The sequence below is a fragment of the Nerophis lumbriciformis genome, linkage group LG27 (assembly GCF_033978685.3).
Source record: "Nerophis lumbriciformis linkage group LG27, RoL_Nlum_v2.1, whole genome shotgun sequence".
Lineage (NCBI taxonomy): Eukaryota > Metazoa > Chordata > Actinopteri > Syngnathiformes > Syngnathidae > Nerophis > Nerophis lumbriciformis.
The window spans coordinates 10,522,595-10,530,000 of NC_084574.2; positions in this window are offsets into that span (position 1 = coordinate 10,522,595).

Genomic DNA, 7,406 nt, shown 5'->3' on the forward strand with positions numbered 1-7,406 from the left:
ATTTTTTTAGACATGTATCTCGTGCGCAGGAGAAACTATCTTGTGCATTCAAAAAAAAAAGGAAAAAAAAGACAAATGTGTGTATATATATATATATATATATATATATATACATAGCAAAAATCTAAAATGTGATTCATCTGATTTATCTCGTGCGCACGAGAAAGTTTCTCGTGCGCACGAGATACATCTAAAAAAAATTTAAAAAAAATAAAAAATTTATTTTTATTTAATTTTTTTATAACTTTATAAAAAGTTTCTCGTGCGCATAAGATAGTTTCTCGTGCGCACGAGATAAATGTCTAAAAAAAAATTTTTTTTAATACTTTTTTATTTTTTTTATAACTTTATAAAAAGTTATAAAAAGCGGCAGCACGCACACACGGAGTACTTACAAGCAGACAGTGTGTAGACAGAAAAGGGAGAACGGACGCATTTTGGCTTAAAAACAAGATACATGTCTAAAAAAAAAAGAATAAATAAATAAATATTTTTATTTAATTTTTTTATAACTTTATAAAAAGTTTCTCATGCGCACAAGATACATGTCTAAAAAAAAATTACAATAAAATAAAATAATTATTTAAAAAAAATTTTTTATAACTTTATAAAAGGTTTCTCGTGCGCACGAGATACATGTAAAAAAATAAAAAAATAAAACAAAATTATTATTATTATTTTTTTTATAACTTTATAAAAAGTTATAAAAAGCGGCAGCGCGCACACACGGAGTACTTACAAGCAGACAGTGGCTAGACAGAAAAGGGAGAGGACGCATTTTGGCTTAAAAACAAGATACATGTCTAAAAAAAAATAAAAATAAAATACAATTATTATTATTATTATTATTTTTTTATAAATTTTTAAAAAGTTTCTCGTGCGCACGAGATACATGTCTAAAAAAAAATATGAATAAATAAAAAAGTATTTTTTTAAATTTTTTTGTAACTTTATAAAAAGTTTCTCGTGCGCACGAGATACATGTCTAAAAAAAACAAAAATAATATAAAATTATTATTATTATTTTTTTTTTTTATAACTTTATAAAAAGTTATAAAAAGCGGCAGCGCGCACACACGGAATACTTACAAGCAGACACAGTGTGTAGACAGAAAAGGGAGAACGGACGCATTTTGGCTTAAAACAAGATACATGTCTAAAAAAATATATATATAAAATAAAATAATTTTTATTTTTTTATTTTTTTATAACTTTATAAAAAGTTTCTAGTGCGCACGAGAAACTTTCTCGTGCGCACGAGATACATGTCTAAAAAAAAAGAATAAATAAAAAAATATTTTTATTTTAATTCTTTTTTTTATAACTTTATAAAAAGTTTCTCATGCACACGAGATACATGTCTAAAAAAAAATAAAAAAATAAAAAAATGATTAGTATTATTTTTTTATAACTTTATAAAAAGTTATAAAAAGCGGCAGCGCGCACACACAGAGTACTTACAAGCAGACACAGTGTGTAGACAGAAAAGGGAGAACGGACGCATTTTGGCTTAAAAACAAGATACATGTCTAAAAAAAATAAAAATAAAATAAAATTATAATTTTTAAATTTTTTTTATAACTTTATAAAAAGTTTCTCGTGCGCACGAGATACATGTCTAAAAAAAATAAAAAAAATAATAATAAAAAAAATGAATTCCCCCATGTCCCTTTAGGGGTTCCGTATAAATCAGATTAATCCCATTTTTGATTTTTGCTATATATATATATATATATATATATATATATATATATATATATATATATATGTATATATATGTATATATATATATATATATATATATATATATATATATATATATATATATATATATATATATACACACATTTGTATATATATATATTTTTATTTTTTATTTAACGGGCATGACAGCGCATCGTACACTAAATAGTCCCTAGTGTGTGAATGTGAGTGTGAATGTTGTCTGTCTATCTGTGTTGGCCCTGTGATGAGGTGGCGACTTGTCCAGGGTGTACCCCGCCTTCCGCCCGATTGTAGCTGAGATAGGCTCCAGCGCCCCCCGCCACCCCGAAGGGAATAAGCGGTAGAAAATGGATGCATGGATGGATGGACAGCGCATCGTCGTCACGTCGTGACATTGCTGGTTTTACGAGCAGAGGAGCACGTTCGGAAGCGCACGCACACAGAGTACTTACAAGCAGACACAGTGTGTGGACAGAAAAGGGAGAACGGACGCATTTTGGCTTAAAAGGTAAAGATAAAAGTGAAGTTAGAACACTGAAACACCCTCAGGAAGAGGTGCTTTAAGGTGTTTTAGCTACTTCTAAATCACTAATCCTCGCCTCCATGGCGACAAATAAAGTACGTTTCTTACAAGTATCATTATCACCGCAGGACGAGGAATAGCTAAACACTACACACCGTAGGAGGATACAATAGCGTCACCGCGAACAGCAAGCTAGCACCCCTGAATGTAAACAAAATGAGTGGATCTACATCTGACATCCACTGTAATGATACCAAGTTCAGTAGCATATCTAGTCGATACTACTATGATTACATCTATATTTCTAACCATCACAACATTTATTTTCCTTTTTTTTAAATTCATATTATGTCTATAAACTCAGGAAATACATCCCTGGACACATGAGGACTTTGAATATGACCAATGTATGATCCTGTAACTACTTGGTATCGGATTGATACCTAAATTTGTGGTGTCATCCAAAACTAATGTAAAGTATCAAACAAGAGAAGAATAAGTGATTATTACATTTTAACAGAAGTGTAGATAGAACATGTTTAAAGAGAAAGTAAGCAGATAACAGTAAATGAACAAGTGGATTAATAATCCATTTTTACAGCTTGTCCCTCATAATGTAGACAAAATAATAGGAAGATAAATGACACAATATGTTACTGCATACGTCAGCAGACTAATTAGGAGCCTTTGTTTGTTTACTTACTACTAAAAGACAAGTTGTCTAGTATGTTCACTATTTTATTTAAGGACAACATTGCAATAATAAACATATGTTTAATGTACCCTAAGATTTTTTGTTAAAATAAAGCCAATAATGCCATTTTTTGTGGTCCCCTTTATTCCGAAAAGTATCGAAAAGTATCGAAATAATTTTGGTACAGGTACCAGTACCAAAATATTGGTATCGAGACAACCCTAATACATATACTGTATATACATATACATACACATATATACATACATATACACACATATAGACATATACATACATATACACATATATACATACACATATATACAGTACATTTGAGTACCTTGAAGGTAGAAAAGCGCTATACAAGTACAACCCATATACACATATAAATGGCTGTGATGATAATGTCAATGAGGGATTTCTAATCACTGCTATGTTGGAATTCTTATTAATATTGATACGGTTGTTGATATTATTCATTTTTGTTTGACTACTTTTGGATTGTTTTGTGTCATGTTTTTGTGTCCTCTCAATTGCTCTGTTGATTGCTATTCTGAATGTTGGTGGGCCGTGTTTGATTTTGGAATTGGAATTGTGTTATTGTTTATTATTTTGTTGTTGTCGTGTCTGTGTGATCATGTTTTTGTTTTGGTCATGTTCGGTTTTGTTTTTGGACTTTTTGTGCACTTTTGTTTTGTTACCATAGCAACCATTAGTTTTCACCTGTCACGTCACGCACCTGTTTCACGTTTTGAGTCACGCACCTGTTTTCGTTAATCATGTCTATAGTATTTAAGTTCATTGTTTTCAGTTTGTCGTTTTGACGACATCCCACAATTATGCTCTACACACTCTTCATCCTCTTAGATCCTGCTTCATGTCCCATGCCAAAGTAAGTTTTTGTTCCATGTTTATAGTCTTTTTGGTTTCATAGTTTGTTCTCCGCCATTGTGCACGCCTTTTGTTTACTTCCTTTTTTTGTAGTTATAGTGTTTAAATAAATATGTACTTACATTCCCGTCTCGCCCGAGCCAACTTTCCGTTGCATCCCGGAAAAGCAAACACCCAGGACCGAGTCATGACAGTTGTACTGATTAATAAAAAGAACAAAACATACATAAATTAAAAAGAAAAAAAAAAAAATATATATATATATATATATATATATATATATATATATATATATATATATATATATATGTAGCTGAGATAGGCTCCAGCGCCCCCCGCGACCCCAAAGGGAATAAGCGGTAGAAAATGGATGGATGGATATACACATACATACATACATACATACATACATACATACATACATACATACATATATATATATATATATATATACACAGGTAAAAGCCAGTAAATTAGAATATTTTGAAAAACTTGATTTATTTCAGTAATTGCATTCAAAAGGTGTAACTTGTACATTATATTTATTCATTGCACACAGACTGATGCATTCAAATGTTTATTTCATTTAATTTTGATGATTTGAAGTGGCAACAAATGAAAATCCAAAATTCCGTGTGTCACAAAATTAGAATATTACTTAAGGCTAATACAAAAAAGGGATTTTTAGAAATGTTGGCCAACTGAAAAGTATGAAAATGAAAAATATGAGCATGTACAATACTCAATACTTGGTTGGAGCTCCTTTTGCCTCAATTACTGCGTTAATGCGGCGTGGCATGGAGTCGATGAGTTTCTGGCACTGCTCAGGTGTTATGAGAGCCCAGGTTGCTCTGATAGTGGCCTTCAACTCTTCTGCGTTTTTGGGTCTGGCATTCTGCATCTTCCTTTTCACAATACCCCACAGATTTTCTATGGGGCTAAGGTCAGGGGAGTTGGCGGGCCCATTTAGAACAGAAATACCATAGTCTGTAAACCAGGCACGGGTAGATTTTGCGCTGTGTGCAGGCGCCAAGTCCTGTTGGAACTTGAAATCTCCATCTCCATAGAGCAGGTCAGCAGCAGGAAGCATGAAGTGCTCTAAAACTTGCTGGTAGACGGCTGCGTTGACCCTGGATCTCAGGAAACAGAGTGGACCGACACCAGCAGATGACATGGCACCCCAAACCATCACCCAACCATGCAAATTTTGCATTTCCTTTGGAAATCGAGGTCCCAGAGTCTGGAGGAAGACAGGAGAGACACAGGATCCACGTTGCCTGAAGTCTAGTGTAAAGTTTCCACCATCAGTGATGGTTTGGGGTGCCATGTCATCTGCTGGTGTCGGTCCACTCTGTTTCCTGAGATCCAGGGTCAACGCAGCCGTCTACCAGCAAGTATTAGAGCACTTCATGCTTCCTGCTGCTGACCTGCTCTATGGAGATGGAGATTTCAAGTTCCAACAGGACTTGGCGCCTGCACACAGCGCAAAATCTACCCGTGCCTGGTTTACGGACCATGGTATTTCTGTTCTAAATTGGCCCGCCAACTCCCCTGACCTTAGCCCCATAGAAAATCTGTGGGGTATTGTGAAAAGGAAGATGCAGAATGCCAGACCCAAAAACGCAGAAGAGTTTAAGGCCACTATCAGAGCAACCTGGGCTCTCATAACACCTGAGCAGTGCCAGAAACTCATCGACTCCATGCCACGCCGCATTAACGCAGTAATTGAGGCAAAAGGAGCTCCAACCAAGTATTGAGTATTGTACATGCTCATATTTTTCATTTTCATACTTTTCCGTTGGCCAACATTTCTAAAAATCCCTTTTTTGTATTAGCCTTAAGTAATATTCTAATTTTGTGACACACGGAATTTTGGATTTTCATTTGTTGCCACTTCAAATCATCAAAATTAAATGAAATAAACATTTGAATGCATCAGTCTGTGTGCAATGAATAAATATAATGTACAAGTTACACCTTTTGAATGCAATTACTGAAATAAATCAAGTTTTTCAAAATATTCTAATTTACTGGCTTTTACCTGTATATATATGATGCAGAAGGATTATGAGGGCAAAAAAACAAAGGATTTAAATGAATAGTAGACAGTAGATTATGCTTCTGTTTAATTACTGTGTACTATTGACTTTATTTTGCTCAAATAATTATATTGTAGCGTCGCTGGGGAGCACTTCCCTGTTCCCATCATGCCTCGCTGCGCATACTAATTGAGGTGTTGGTTTGGTGCTGAGCTCTTTGTGTTTAGTTGCCTCTTGTACATCTTCCCTTCTGTGTGTTTATGTCCCCTTCTTGCTGGTGTGCCTTTGTTATTATGTGTTGTACCCCGTGTTTCTGTGCCGTGACCCCTCTGCCAGTTCCCCTCCTATGTACAGATCCTAATAATCATGTTTCCTATCGCTGAGGCAGTCAAGAGCATTTAAACATTGTGTTGATATTGAGACAATGTCAATAGCACTCACAATAAATAAACTCGAAAAATAATGCTATCTGTGCCCTGGACCTCTGGCCGGGGGTTGCCGGAAGCCGTCGTACTTTTAAGATGGTGCCGAGTGTCTGAATCCGAGAGTTTTTGGTGTAACTGTACATAAGCTACACATCTAGCCTAAAATGCTACATTAAAGTGCTAACATTTAGCATATGTGCAACATTAGCCTGATAACAGTTAGCATGTTTCATATACCAAGTTATATGACTCAAAGGTGTATGGCTGCGAAAATAGAGAAGAAAGTGTAGAATTAGACGAAAAACTTAAGTTAGCTTGCCAGCATGCTATCGTTTGCATGCTAAAAGTTAACAAATGTCACATACCAAGTTATATGACTCTGGTGTAAAAGATTGCAAAGCCAGCTAAAAAAAGTTAGCATGCTATTGTTAGCATGTTTGCAAGCTAACGTTAGCATGCTAACGGTTAGCTTGTGTCACATAACAAGTTAAATGACTCAAAGGTGTATGGCTGCGAAAATAGAGAAGAAAGTGTAAAATTAGACGAAAAACTTAGAATGCTTAAAGTTAGCTCCCCAGAATGCTATCGTTTGCATGCTAACGGCTAACAAATGCCAATACCAAGTTATATGACTGTGGTGTAAACGGTTGCAAAACTAGCTAAAAAAAAGTTAGCATGCTAATGTTAGCAAACTAAAGTTAACATGCTAACAATTAGCTTGTGTCACATACGTTATATGACTCAAAGGTGTATGGCTGCGAAAATGGAGAAAAAAAGTGTAAAATTAGACGAAAAACTTAAGTTAGCTTGCCAGCATGCTATCGTTTGCATGCTAAAAGTTAACAAATGTCACATACCAAGTTATATGACTCTGGTGTAAAAGGTTGCAAAGCCAGCTAAAAAAAAGTTAGCATGCTAATGTTTGCATGTTAGCAAGCTAACGTTAGCATGCTAACAGTTAACTTGTGTCACATAAGTTATATACCTTAAAGGTGTATGGCTGCGAAAATAGAGAAGAAAGTGTAAAATTAGACGAAAAACTTAGCATGCTTAAAGTTAGCTCCCCAGAATGCTATCGTTTTCATGCTAGCGGCTATCAAATGCCATAT